Raw genomic sequence first — 14,201 nt, 5'->3', positions numbered from 1 at the left:
GACTTTGAAACGATTTAAGAGTCTAGCGAGTTTGGTTTTATACTTTGACAAACTTAAGGCTTTTCTTCTAATCTTAGCACATAGGGCGTTTTACCCTTTTCTTTGAATCACAATGCCTAACTTCTTTGAATTCCAAAACCTTTACTAGACTTAACACTTTCGTATCCCCCTTAGAACTCTAAACTCTTACTCTCTCTTTTTTTTTTTTTTTTTTCTTTTCATTCTCATTCTCATTCCTTCCATACACAATTCCAATCCCAAATACAAGTCTCCACCTAGTCCTAGCTAACCCAAAAAGCGTGGGCTAGGTCTACATGAAAGACTGCTCTTGTCGGCTCATACCTAACACGTTATACCAAGCTCAATCGAAAAAGACCTCACAATCACACACAAATGATCTTTGGCTTTAAATAAGACTAGGCTAAGGGTATGGGAAACTGCTCTAAAAATGAGAGACAACTACTTGGATTAACAGAGGATGATGAAGTGAATAAGATAATCAAGTATGTATATGGTAGCCATGAGTTCACAAACAATGCATAGACATGATAATTGCAAATTCAATTCAGGGTCTAATAGATAGGGAATGGCATCAGATAAACGAGTTTTGATCAAAGTAGTATAGTCAAGTTACAAATTCAAAGCAAGGTGCAGTCTTACTTTAGAGAAACAATCGATTATGCAACAGAGAACTAACAACCTGGGCATTGAACTTACTTCATTGAATCAAAACATGCTTATCGGTTTGAAATCATCATTATCCCCTATGCAAATGAGCAATCCTAAATGCAAACACTCTATATACAGTCCTAAAATCAAATGCAATCTACATGACACTCTGTTTTTTTATGAAATCATTTTCTGATTTTTCAAATTTTTATGGTTTTTCTATGCCTTAGATGATGCAAAATTTGAAACAGATAAGAGAACACAATGTTAAACATGTCTTGAACCCTCTCCCAAACTTAAATTACACAGTCCCTTGTGTAATAAAAATCTGAAAGAGAGTTCAAGACCAAAGCACAAAACACACAAAGAAAAATAAAAAGATGCTATGGTATGTACAATGGTTGAGGTGGTGTTATCTCAGTTGTCAGGTGAAGTAGATGGAGACATAGTCATCCATACTCTCTTGGGTATAGGCTGGGGCTGAAGTTGAGGCGGGAGGGTGTTGCTCGTTCTGTCCGGTCGAGCGTGTGGAAGCTCGTCTCTGCCTACTCCTTGGCTCTCTCAACTCGGAGATCACTTCATGAGGCTCAAAAGATGAAGCTCGGAGTTAATCGATCCGTTCAGCTCTCCTTGCAGCTGAGCTCGTTGAACCGCTCCTTCTTACTTCGGGGGTTGGAGACGGTGGCCTTGGCTTGCTCTGGAAGTCCTTGAGTTGAGCAGCCATACTCTTGAGCGACTTCTTCATTGTTCTCATGTTCTTCTTGAAAACCCTTCATTGTCTTGCTGTGAAGGTTCCCCAGCTCTTCACGTACACCGAGCTTCTTGTGAACTTTAGCAAACTCATCTCCTCTTTGGTCAACACCTTCTTCATAATGAGCTTGCTCTTGTTCGCTGGTCCCATGCTCCGGTTGATCAATATAATGCTCAAACTCGATCTGCTCCTCATAATCAGCTTAAGTAAAGTACTCATGCTGCTCATAGTCGGTTGGACTATATATTGGTTCATCTTCCCGAGCTCCTCCAATGTTGATGTTCAAAGCAGAAGGAGATGGCATGAAATTGATGTTACGCCTTGTCTTTATCGAAGTTTGGTTCTCGCATGGTAGGGGTAGAAGAGAAGGTCCAAGCTCCAAGTGGTTGAACTTGAAGAGATAGCGATCCGCTGGAGTTGTTTTCTCAAGAAAATCCTTCCCCTTGAGATAGTCGAGGTCAATGAACTTAGGAAACACGTTAGAGGTTCCGAATTCCATACCCACAGCTTCTAGTATTGGCGTTAAGAGACCACCAACGCAAAAAACTCTCGTAAATTCCCGAGCGATGGATGGTTGCAGCATACTCCTTGTAGCTCAATAGGTGATCCAAGAGAACAACACTCAACGAAGTGTCCGCTCTATCACTCGCCATCTTTTTCCCATCTCTTGTCTCCCTCAAAATGAAGACGAAAGATTGGTCTATCATGCATAGCTCCTCTTCACTAACAAATGCGGTGGCCTTCTTTGGAAAGAGGGTGTTGGCGATGCATTGGTGGAGGTATCTAATCACGGGATTACGGATTGAAGAACTCTTGCTCTTGGTTGGCGAGAAGGGCTTCGGACCGACTATTGTCGTCCAAAGAGATTTCAGCTCTTCTTGATCATAGTCTTGGCGGATTCCTTCTCCACTTGGGAACCCGAAAATGGTATCAAGATGGCAAATATCAAGAGTATATTCGACATCCCTAATTTTGAAAGTTATGTACCCAAGACCTCCTCCTCTCTCTTCTTTCTCCGAATCATCAACACCAAAATGAACCTTGAGGGTTGCAAGGAGTTGGCAGCTCTCCTCTTTGTATCCCCCACATTGGCAGCTCATGAATGTTGCAAGATTGGCCAATTCCATCAAGTATTCCACATCACCACAAAATCTAGCTCTTGCATCGTTTCCTTATGAGGGTATCTAGTTCCCTCAAACTTCAACTCCTTCAAATATTGATAGTACTCGCTCGGGGTTGGTTCTCTCTTCCTCCTTGGTCGGTTTCTTCTCCCAACAGGGGTTGGTGTATCATCCTCGATGATCTCAACCTCTTCTTCAGAAACCGCTTCTTCAAAGGGTGCCTCTTCATGGTGTTCTTCTTCAGCTTCAATGACCCTCTTTCCCCGAGCTACTTCTTCTCTTTGCAATTTCGAGTGGCTTGAGCTTCTTCCTTGAATCAAGCTTGATCTTTGAGCACGGTGAGCTTGGCGAATTTGGCGTTCAGTCATGCCACTCATGCTAAACGCCTCAACTTCTTCATGATCAACAGAGGATCTTCTTGCCTGAGATGAAGTCTTCCTTCTTGAATCCATGGTGGTGAGTTTCGACAAAGCAATTAAAAACGACTCTCCAAGAGGTATCAAAGGGTAAGGGAATCGGTTTCTTTGGTGATGAAATTTTTGAGCTTGAAATTGATTGAATGCTTGAGGATGTACTTCGAAGTGATCGAGTAACTTTGGTGAAGTATTGGTGAAGGGGAACGGATTCTTAAAGAGTGATAGGGAGCGCTTATAGGGGAAGAGTTTGGAATGAAGACTTCAAAGCTTCGTGAGGGGGTTGCGAAAACGAGATGATGAAAGAGAGAGTTTCAATGAGGGTTTGTCGAAATCAATGGGTGGAGGAGAATGGTGTTTGGTTTCTTTGGGAAGGGATAGAAAAGTTGATTGGAAATGATGAGGGGCATGGGTAATCGCTTTTTCCATTGAGTAAAAGAGTGTTGGGGGAGCAAGTTGGGTCTCGAAGTTATTCCATGGTCTTCAAATAATGAGAGCTCGAGTAAAGGATCGAGCAACCTCTTGAAGTGCAAAAAATTTGATCCAACGGTGGTGAGCTTCTCATTCTTGTTTACTCGATAAACGGACCAAAATAAACTTTAGAAAGTCACTCGATCAAACAGCAGTGATGCTCCTCTCATTTGGTGATCCAAATCAATGGCTAAAAATACTCCTCCTCATTCTACTTGATCAACGGTTGAGATTTTTCTTGACTTGGTTTGAATTTACTCGACCGTTGACTCCCTTAGGGTCACTAAAACAAACCCGAAACACTTAAACAAAAACATCAAAAATAACAAGAAAGATAGAAAGTTATATACATGGATAGACATGGGACTTCCTCCCATGTGAGCTTGTTTTAAGTCACTAAGCTTGACTCTTACAGAGCTTAGTCAGAAAAAAGGTTGAAGAGAGGAACAGAGAAGTCCTCATCTTCAGTGGTTGAATTTTCAGTTCATGAATCATATTCTGCATCCTCTCTTGACATATGGTAGGATGAGTACTCATTTAATTTTTCTTCAAAGTAAGCTTCTTTCTTATCAGCAGAGTAGTCTTCTTCTTCTGACCCAGGCTCCTTTGACCAATCCTCAAATTCAAAACTGGAGTAGCCTTTAACCATTTCTTGAAGTTCCAGCATTGCGTGGTTCAGTCCTTCCATCTTGTAAGTTAGCTCCCAAATAGTATCCTCTTGAGCTTTGTATCCAACCCAGAGTTCTAGGAGTTCTTCAGCAACAGAATCATGAATTAAGTGTTCTTCTTCAGTAGAGAAGTTGGTGGTTGGTTTAGGTACTCTTGGAGAATAAGTCGGAATACGAGTTTCCTCCTCACTCAACAACTTGCTCTCTAGGCTTCTTTCCTCTAAGTGAACTCCTTTCTGATCTTCTGGTGCAAACCATTCTGTTGTGAAATCTTCGTCCTCCTTGATAGCTAGTGCAGTTTCCATCTTCTTTGGATAAATAACATTTGAAATTTTTTAAACTCTTTTTTCAAACATCCATAGTTGATCTTTCAGCTTCATCACCCTTGAAGATAATCCCTCTATGACTCTGCGTTGCCATTTAATTTTTTTTCTCATCTCATACCAGTAATCTTCTGTAGGATCTTCAGTCTGAGCTAGCCTTTCTGTTGCTTTCTTCTTGTGGTCAAAAGTCCTCTTCAGCTTGCTGAGTTGAGAAGTATAGTTGACTTTTGGTGAGGTTTCAACTTCTTTTTCTTCATCAACATCCATGCTCTGAATCCCAAAATTTTGAACTCCTGTTGTTGATTTCCCTGAAGCTTCTCTGATGTCAAACTTCATCTTAATGCCTTTTACAAGGTTGAGATTAATTTTTCCATTCCTGACATCTATGACTGCTCCACCTGAAGCTAAGAATGGTCTGCCTAGGATCAGGGGATCCTTGCCTTCTTCATCTACGTCCAATACCACAAAATCTGTAGGTATCTCAACATTTCCAATCTTGACAGGCAGATTCTCTATTAGGTCATGTGGATGTGCAACAGAACCATCAGCTAAGAGTAAAGCTAAGTTGCAGAACTTGTAATCCGTGATCCCTAGCCTTTTAGCTGTAGAGAGAGGCATAAGGCTAACAGATGCTCCCAAATCACAAAGGCACCTATTGAATGTCAATGGTCCTAGAGAGCATTGCAGAGTGAATGAACCGGGATCATCAAGCTTTTCTTGGATGACTTTCTTCTTGTATGTTTCTTGGGTGGAGGCACTACTAATCATCTCTTGATTCTGATCCTTCTTGAGTTTTTCAATTTTGAACTTTTCTCCAGAATGTTGAGTATTCAGCAAAAGTGTGTGCTCTATAGTCCAGATGAATTGCTGGGTGGTAGGTGCAGCAATTTGAGTTGAATCCCCCCCCTTCTTGAATCATATTGTCCTCAGTATTGAGAGTCTGATGACTTGGTGGAGACTCATCTTCTTGGTGGATTGTGATAGCTTTTGCAGTAGCGTAGTCCTTAGGATTTTGGACTGCTTTCCCTTGAACTTGTTGAGGATGCTTCGGAGCCAAGGTTGATGCAAATTGACTCTCCACATACTTGCTTTTTGAATTCAGAGCTTCAAACTTGACATTCAGATCGTTGTATGAACAATCGATCTTGTTGTGTAATTCAGCTATCTTCTTGTCAAAAGCCATGGCTCCAGTAGCTTGTCCTTGGATGATCTGTTGAATGAGTTGCTTAATTTCAGGATCTTGAACTGCTAGGGCTTGTTGTGGTTGTTGACTAAACCGTGGTGGTGGAATCTGGTGTTGGCAGCTTCCATTAAACTATTTTTTACGGATATAACCTTGGTTGTACTGAACAAAAGGCTTGGACTGATTCTGTTGAGGTGGATACACTTGATCTTGGGGGTTAGCTACATTAGTGCTTCTGTAGGAGAGGTTTGGGTTGGGCTTGTAGTTGTTGAACCCTCCTTGGTTCTGTATGTAGCACAGCTCTTCAGTTTGATCACTCCCCCCCTTCTTGCATTTGGAAGTGCTCTTCATCAGTGATGTAGTGTATCTGCTTCTGTTGAGCCAACAACAGCTTGTCAAGCTTTTCATTCAGAGCTTTGATATCCTTGCTCTGTTTGTCCTCACATCCTCCAGTTCCTCTCATTGAGCGATCATAGTCTTCATTGTAGCACCCATCAGATTGTGCTAGATTTTCGACCAACTCCCAGCCTTCTACTACATCCTTGTTCAGGAAGTTTCCATTGGAGACAGTGTCAAGTAGCATCCTGATCTTTGGTAAAGCTCCTCTGTAGAGTGTGCTCAATAATGAAGCCTTCTTGAAACCGTGATGGGGGCACTGAGTGGTGTAGCTTTTAAACCTCTTCCAAGCTTCACAGAAAGTTTCATTGTTTTTCTGGTTGAAACCTGAGATCTCGTTCCTCAATCTAGCGGTGCGAGCGTTAGAGAAGACCTTGGCAAGAAAAGCTTTCTTACAATCGTCCCATGAGGTGATGGAGTCTGGGGGTAGAGTCTTCTCCTAGTGGTGTGCCTTGTCTTCCAATGAGAAGGGAAATAGTCTGAGCTTAAACATATCTTCAGTGACACCATTGATCTTGGTAAGGGCACAGAGCCTATCAAAGCTGTCAAGATGGTCCAGGGGGTCTTCCATAGGTAGACCATGAAACTTGTTTCCTTGGATCATTGAGATGAGACCACTCTTGATCTCAAAGTTGTTAATCTGAACTGGTGGAGGCACTATCCCTTGTCTTTCGTGATGATTCCTTGGGGCATCACCAGCACCAATGTTTCTTGGTTGATCAACATTAGGTGAGTCTTGAATATCAACTGGTATGTTCTGTTGATCCATAGCAGCTGGTCTTTGCTGATCACAGGCTGCCTTTGCTTTGGTTTCTTGTAACTCATGAGCTATTCTGTCAATTCTGTCTCTGAATGGTAATAGGTGTGCAGAACCTTTGGATCGAGTTTGCATGCACAAAGATTAGTACCTATACCACAAAAACAAGCAGACGAAATGATGAGTTAGTAACTTGAAAAATGTAAAAGAACTTGATCTTAAAAGTTTCTGATATCTTGAATGTAACAATGCAACGATGAATTGGCAACGACGCCAAATTGATAAGCAGGTTTTTCAGGTCTGCTTATGTTGAATGTGTGATTCAGTTCAATTCCCCTAAAACACAAACATGTCGATGCAGCTATAGGGGGTGTCAATCCAGTCCACTGTATTGCTAGCAATCTAGATGTGAACAAAAGCAACTAAGTCAAGCCAGATTATAATGATGGTGGGTTTCTAGTAACAATCCTAGGTCAGGATTCAAACAAGTAAAAATGAGAACTTAAGAGCCTACTCGATCATTGGGTCGAGTAGAACCAACAGATGACAAAATTAAGAACTAAAATGCAATCAACAGGGGATACAAATAGGGGATACAAATAACGGGTAAATAAAAGTGCAACCAACATGGATACAAATAAATCTAGTAGAAATTCTAAGGATGGATTCATTGATAAGGGCAACTCTAGGGTTCATCAGATGGCTAATAGGCAAAAGATAGATACCCATGACGATAGATTCAAAAACCGGGTCAATCCACTCTCGTGACAGAGACCCCCATAACTCTACCACTTCCTAATCTCAACTCTCGTTGATGAAACAAGGCAGAGCAGGGTTTAAGAAACAATCTACCAAAGCCAATAGGCAGACAAGCCAATCTCTTGGTCGAGTCTACAAATCTTTGGAATTCGTAGGTCAGACATCCATTTGAACGTCTTTTGGACGCTGGACGCTATGACCGAATCTCCACATTAGCCAGCGAAAACCGCATAGGGGCCAAGCAAATCCAGAAGGGTATTAACCTAAACACTAACCACCTAACTAACCTAGAGATTACCCTAATCTAATCCTTTCTCAAGAACCCTAATCACTACTCAAGCAACATTCTCAAGAACACAAACCCAGAAATTACTGAAATCATACCAAAATATAGATCTAAACAACCTAAACAACTTTACTTAAACAATCAAATGCAAAAACGAAATAGATTAAGAGTAATTAAGGTTGTAAGATTCATAAACACAAAGAAAAACTGAAAGATAAAGTATAGATCTTTTGGACAAACCCCAAAGTGATCTATTTATAATAAAATGTTGAAACCCTAGATTCACTAGAAGACAAAAGACTTGAGGCGGTTTAGGCGAATACTCATCTTGGGGATGGAGTAAAGAGGGTGCTGCAAAGTCTGCGCCTTTGTGTCTATGCTCCGAGTGATCAATTGGTCGAGTAGATGCTTCTTCCTCTCCTATCCGTATGCTTAGATGTCTGGTTGAGTGGGGAATGAGGAGGATCCAAAGACGCTTTGATAGCTCAACAATTCTTGTAGAGATGGTCACCCTTGGTCGAGTAAATGGATCGAGTAGTGGATCGAGTAGGAGGGGCGAGTAAATCAATCTTCTGCTTCATCTGAGGCTGCCTTGATCGAGTAAGAGGGTCAAGTAAGAGGGTCAAGTAAGAGAGGTCGAGTGAAATCAACTGCAGCCTCCTTTGTACCATCCTGGATCAAGTAGAGAGGTCGAGTGAAATGATGCCTCTTCTGTAGCTGTCTGGATCGAGTGAATGGATCGAGTAGAGTCCTTCTTAGCTCCTTCTGCACCTGAAAACACACCAAAACATGCAATGTGAATGCAAGATGACCGTAGATGCCTAAGTATGCAAAATAAGCTTAAATAATGAAAAATGATATGATACAATGAGCAAATGCAAAGCTAAATGAGTAAAATTTAGTGTTATCAAGAAAGAACACCGAAAAAGAAAAGAACATATATAATGGTCAATTTATCATGGTATAGTACAAGAATGAGTCTAGAAGGATCTTGAATGTTAGCTTGTTTAATGAGACCCAGCGATGAAAGCCTGGTGGGTATAGTTGTGGAACTTAGGTATGGAATCTAGAATGTTGTGTAAGCTTGTAGAGAAGTACATGTCGGTTAGGATTTGATTAGACTTGTTAGGCATATGGAATAAGTTTGGATGATCATGGCAATAGGCTAGAGAATGTTGGGAGTTCCTTTTTTTTCAAAACCTCTTCCACGAGTTTGGCTTTTGTGTTTTGTTTGAGGGCAAACAAAAGGTAAGTCTGGGAAAGTTGATATATCCCGATTTTCACTCATTTTATCTATGTTTTAGGTATAGAATCTTGAGTCTTTATGTTATTTGATAATAGGTTTTTAAGTTAATTAAACCTAAAGCACTATCATGTCGTTGTAATACTGAAGGTTGTCAATCCAAATGGGTGTGATGCTAACAATCAAGATGTGATTATAAGTCACTAAGTCAAGCCAAGCTATAACAGGTTGTGGTGTGTTCTAGCAGTTCTAAGTGAACATGCATAAAACAGAAATTCAAGCAAAAACAGCAAAACACTCGACCAACACAGCTCTTTGCAGAGCACTGGGTGAGGTCGAGTGACAGGTCGAGTAACAGACAGAAAATAAAACTCAGATACACGACTGCACAGTCTGTTGCCAGACAACTGGGTGGTCGAGTATGAGGTCGAGTAACAAGAAAGAACTGCAGAAATTAAGCGACAGATAACAAGATGTAGTAAACAACAGTAGAGTAAACAAAGAATTCAATCAGATAAAGAATTCCCGAGGATGGGGTAATTGAGTAGTTTCGTTTCCTCAGTTTACTGGTGATTGACGTGCTCAATAAATTAACCCTAGACAACAAGTTCATTAACCAAATCTAAGTGCCACCGCAACAGAGACTCTCAAGTTAACCTAGTCCCAGACTCAATCACCATTGACGAGAGCTAACCTAACAGGCATTACGAATCAACAAGTTAAAGCCAAAACGCTCCCTGCAACCAATACCTTGGTACAGGGTCACGAATCTCTGGAATTAGTGGTTCAGACATTTCATCGAACACCTTTTGGGCGCGGAAATGTCTGGGCTCAAATTCCAGTTGATCAGAAAGCAATAGGCATTAAGAACAACTAATCGAGAAGGGCTCTATCAATCAATACTCAATCACCTAGCATACTGAGAATTCTACACTACTCTAACCCATCCTCAGAAACCTATTCACTACTCAGACATCATAACAGAAAGCATAAACGTTGAACAAGTTGAAAACATGATAACAACAGTGTAACAGCAGGATGATAACAGAATGAACAACAATAAACGAAATCAAGAACAAAAGCTGAATACTGAATACTGAATAGATAAAGAGAAATCCGGATTACAAAAAGTCTAGAACACAAGGTCTGCTGAATAAAACTAGATAAAAACTTGTCTGCGAAAATGTGAAGTACATGCTACTTATAGCCAAATATTCCGAAACCCTAATACTTAAAACGACGAAGTACTAGGACGGAGTAAGAACTGTACTCGACCCATGTGGTCGAGTGGGAGGTCGAGTGAATAGCTGGAGTCTTCTTTTCTTCCTTGTGCTCGAGTGTCTGGGTGAGTGCGGAATGAAGAAGGCTCTGAAGCTTGTCATCGAGTATGCAATCGAGTGGTGGTGATGGTGATACTCGACTTCCAGGTGGAGTGATGAGGTCGAGTAGTGGTCTGGCAATGAAGGTGAAGACACTCGGCCTCGGGGTCGAGTGATGTGATCGAGTGATGGTTAGGTGATGGGATGAAGACACATGAGCTCGAGGTCAAGTGATGTGGTCAAGTAGTGATGTCCTCTACTCGACCAGGGGGTCGAGTGATCTGTTGAGATCTTGAAGCTCCTACTCGACCTCGGGGTCGAGTGGTTTGACATGATCAGGTCTGCTTCTTCGAGGTAGCTCGTCAACAGCTCCAAATCACCTGAAATCAACGCAAATATGCAACATGCATGCAAATCTATCCTAAACATGTAAAGTGATGACAAATGATGAGAAATGGTATAAAATAGTGATGACAAATGGATGCTCAAAACATGCAAAATACACACTTATCCACTCCTCCAAACTTAGTCTTTGCTTGCCCTCAAGCAAACAATCAAGAACAAGCTGGAGGTGAGGTTTGAAAGCGGGGACTCAGAGCCAAAGCACCAGATAAACCAGATGAAATCAATGTCCAAGTTGAAAGTTCTAAGCTGCAAGATCGAATTCTACTTAAAAACGTTAGCCATGCCTCATCATCAATCAATCCGACTCATATGCTCGACCTACACAAGTTTTCAAATCTACCAATCCCTTTAACATTCATTAGTTCTGGAACGTGAATCAAGCAATGCATCATCAATGAACTCATTTGGCTAAGGTAAAAGGTCAAGAGACAAAGATGGTCCCTTACAGAATAGGCTTCAGTAACAGGGGATCTCTCAAAAAATGATTAAGCTTTAGTAGAATGTTAAAGGTAAGTCCCAAGCTATGCATACAGAGATAAGATCCCATCTACCCAGAGTATATCAAATGAAGCTCTAATGGTAATCCCATCTCCAATCCCAATATAAGAATTTATTCTACCCTTTGCATTCATGAATCTTTTAAGTTTTTTTCTTTTCTGAAAAAACGTCCTTCACAATCTTGATTGCTGAAAAGCTTCAAAAATTCCTTATTGTGCTCCATAGCTCCCAGATGTGTAAATGACTCAAAACATACGAAAAAGACTAGAAAGACTCTAAAAACCATTCAAAAACTATGTTAGAAATCAGTAAAAACCAGGACATATCAACTCCCCCAGACTTAGCTTTTGCTTGCCCTCAAGCAAAACAAAAGGTTGAATCTGTGAAAGAGGTTTGAAAAACATAGAAAATCCCAATCTCTCTAGCTTATTAGCTTGATCATACAAACCAAATCCATGCACTAAACAGTTCTAATCAATTCCTGACCACCATGTAATTCTCCGCTAGCCCACACAACATTCTAGATTCCATACCAAAGCACTCAACTATATCCACTAGGCTATCATCGCTGGGTCTCATCAATCAAGTAAATGCTTAAGAACCTTCTAGACTCATTCATGTACTATACCATGATAAATAGACCATTCTTTATATATATATATTTTTAGTGTTGTTTCTCTCCCCCAGACTTATTCTTTTTAGAGAGTAAGTTTGTTGGTTTGCTTTCTAGATTTCAATTAGTCGGATTGATTTGAATCTGTAGTACTTAAGCAATCCTGGCAATAAACTCGAGAGATAGATCATAATTTCAGACAAAAGTTTTGACTCAATAAAAACGATTATCTAAGTTAGAATGACACAACTGACTCATAAGAAAATAAAAGATAAGTTAGTAACTGACTTCCCCAGACTTAAATAACACTGGCCCCAGATTTATTAAGCCAGAGGAATCGAAAGAAAAATAATCAAAAGATAAAAGTTAGAGAAACGTGAGTTGCCACTTGAGAGTGATGTCGATCGATACCATGTTGGTGTCTATCGACACTCTGGTCGTTTTGCTTAGCTTTGCGAATTCAGCTCATTTTTGTAGAGCCTTGGTTAGTGTTTTCACATGGATTCTCCAGTTAGACTGTTAAATCACTAAAACACACATCAATAGGTCCAACAAAGCATAGGAAAATAAGTGCAACAAATTTCAAAACAAATAACAAATAGTCTGAAATAAAGCAAGAACAAAGTCAGAAAACAAAGCAAGATAAGGAGGGTGGCTAGTCCTCATGCTCTGAGCCGTAGGTGGGTGCGAGAGAGCGACGACGACGACGAGTGGGAGCAACACAACCTCATCGAGAGAGTGTAGCTATGGCGTTCCAAACGCTCTTGAAGCTGTCGACGACGTACTGCTGAAAGACATGTGGCTCCATCGGGATAGGAGGAGGGGAAGGCAGCTGATATGGCAGAGCTGAAGAAGAAGATCCAACTCTCAGACCCTCAGCAGGATCAATGAACTCGTCCTCAGTCTGTGTAGGCGCAGATCTTGAAGCTAAACCTCTATGTCGCCTGGTGCGTGGTGCTGCATGCATAAGGGAAGGATCAGGACAAAAACTGAGCTCCTCATGCTCGCTTGTAATCTTTGTAAGCGCGGTGCAAGGCAACTGAATCATATAGTCTCATGTCTCGTCTCTGAAACACCAAAGGAAGTTGTCTTTTAGCTAGTGAGATTTCTTGAGATAACTCTCATCCATAGTGAACCTCGTGGTGATGACCTCTTCTCCCTCAAAGCTGATGCGAAAATGCTCAAATATGGGAGTGAGAAGACTGCCAACTCTCTCTAATTTCTTCCCTCTACCTGTAAAGGGCTTGGTCTTGAGTGAGACCAAGTGATGAGCAAACACAGCGCCAACGTTGACATCGCGGTCAACCTCCTCAAATCTTAAGCTGTCTGGAAAGAAGTCATGAACAACATGATAGAGCACCAACAGCTCAGAGAGTCTCATCTTTCCAGGCTCCATCTTGCAAAACAGTGTGCTACTAATCAGCCTAACCAAGTATCTTAGAACAAGGTGACGAATCTCTGAATGTACTGCGTCCTTGGAATCATAAATTCCATTGCTAAATCTGCTCCAGAAGATCTGAGCATCTTTAAACTGTCCAGGCAGAGCAACTCCAATGAGATCATTGTCAAAACCATAGATGTCACATAACTCTCTCAATGGTAGACTGTATCTGACACCGCGAACGAAGAAGATAAGGGCTCCTTCCTGAACATTGAGTTTCCTATCATTCACATAATAGACCCTAACAGAAGCCGTGAATTGTCTAACTAGCTCAGGATACAGATCGTACTACCTAGAACAGATGGTTCCAAACCTATATCATCTAGCAATCCTAAAACAGATTTCTCCATCTGCAAACCCTGCATCAAACCAAAATTCGTAACCCGAGTAGGCAAAATTTCTACACTCGTCCAGGCATTATAGAACAAAGTGTCATAATCATCCCAATATGGGGAAAAAGGGCGATTGATATAGTCACCTTTAGTGAATTATGTGTTGACATCTTTCTCTCTGTTGGAAGCTTTGGCCAGGGAAATCGATAAACAGGAGGTTGAGGGGCTGCAGCTTGTGGTTGCGGTTGGGAAGGGCGGAGATCGGCGGCGGTGGAGAAGCTTTTCGGTGGAGGAGGAGGATGGAGGAAAGCTCTTCCTTGCCTTCTTTTTCTGCCCAGTCATCTTGAAGATTGATAGAATTGATACTTGGGGAATATAGAGGATGGAATTTTGATGAGTTTAGAGCCTGAAATCACAAGAAACGGTGAAGAATCGAAGATTCTAGAGAGAAGATGGTGAATTCGGTGGTTTGGAAGAAAGTGAAATGAAGAAGATGAAATTTTTAGGTTAAGTCGACTTACCTGGAAAATGAGAGTGTCGATCGACACCATAG

The 14,201-nt window shown here is 41.2% G+C and overlaps 4 pseudogenes across 4 annotated transcripts; all 4 read right to left on the bottom strand.

Moving 5' to 3' along the window:
• Positions 1–1,793: 1,793 nt before the first annotated feature.
• Positions 1,794–2,993, bottom strand: AT1G38410 (annotated as a pseudogene; the record flags this gene model as incomplete). The annotated part of the gene is made up of 1 exon: positions 1,794–2,993.
• A 1,173-nt stretch (positions 2,994–4,166) lies between these two features.
• AT1G38400 lies at positions 4,167–6,887 on the bottom strand (annotated as a pseudogene; the record flags this gene model as incomplete). Its single annotated transcript has 1 exon — positions 4,167–6,887.
• Positions 6,888–10,257: 3,370 nt separating this feature from the next.
• On the bottom strand, positions 10,258–10,788 carry AT1G38390 (annotated as a pseudogene; the record flags this gene model as incomplete). The annotated part of the gene is made up of 1 exon: positions 10,258–10,788.
• A 1,814-nt stretch (positions 10,789–12,602) lies between these two features.
• AT1G38380 lies at positions 12,603–14,199 on the bottom strand (annotated as a pseudogene; the record flags this gene model as incomplete). Its single annotated transcript has 4 exons — positions 12,603–12,914; positions 13,026–13,582; positions 13,817–14,054; positions 14,170–14,199.
• Between the last annotated feature and the right edge of the window lie 2 nt (positions 14,200–14,201).

This window comes from Arabidopsis thaliana, assembly GCF_000001735.4.
Source record: "Arabidopsis thaliana chromosome 1 sequence".
NCBI lineage: Eukaryota > Viridiplantae > Streptophyta > Magnoliopsida > Brassicales > Brassicaceae > Arabidopsis > Arabidopsis thaliana.
The sequence above is the reverse complement of the archived record's forward strand: the minus strand, read 5'-3'. Positions and strand labels throughout refer to the sequence as shown.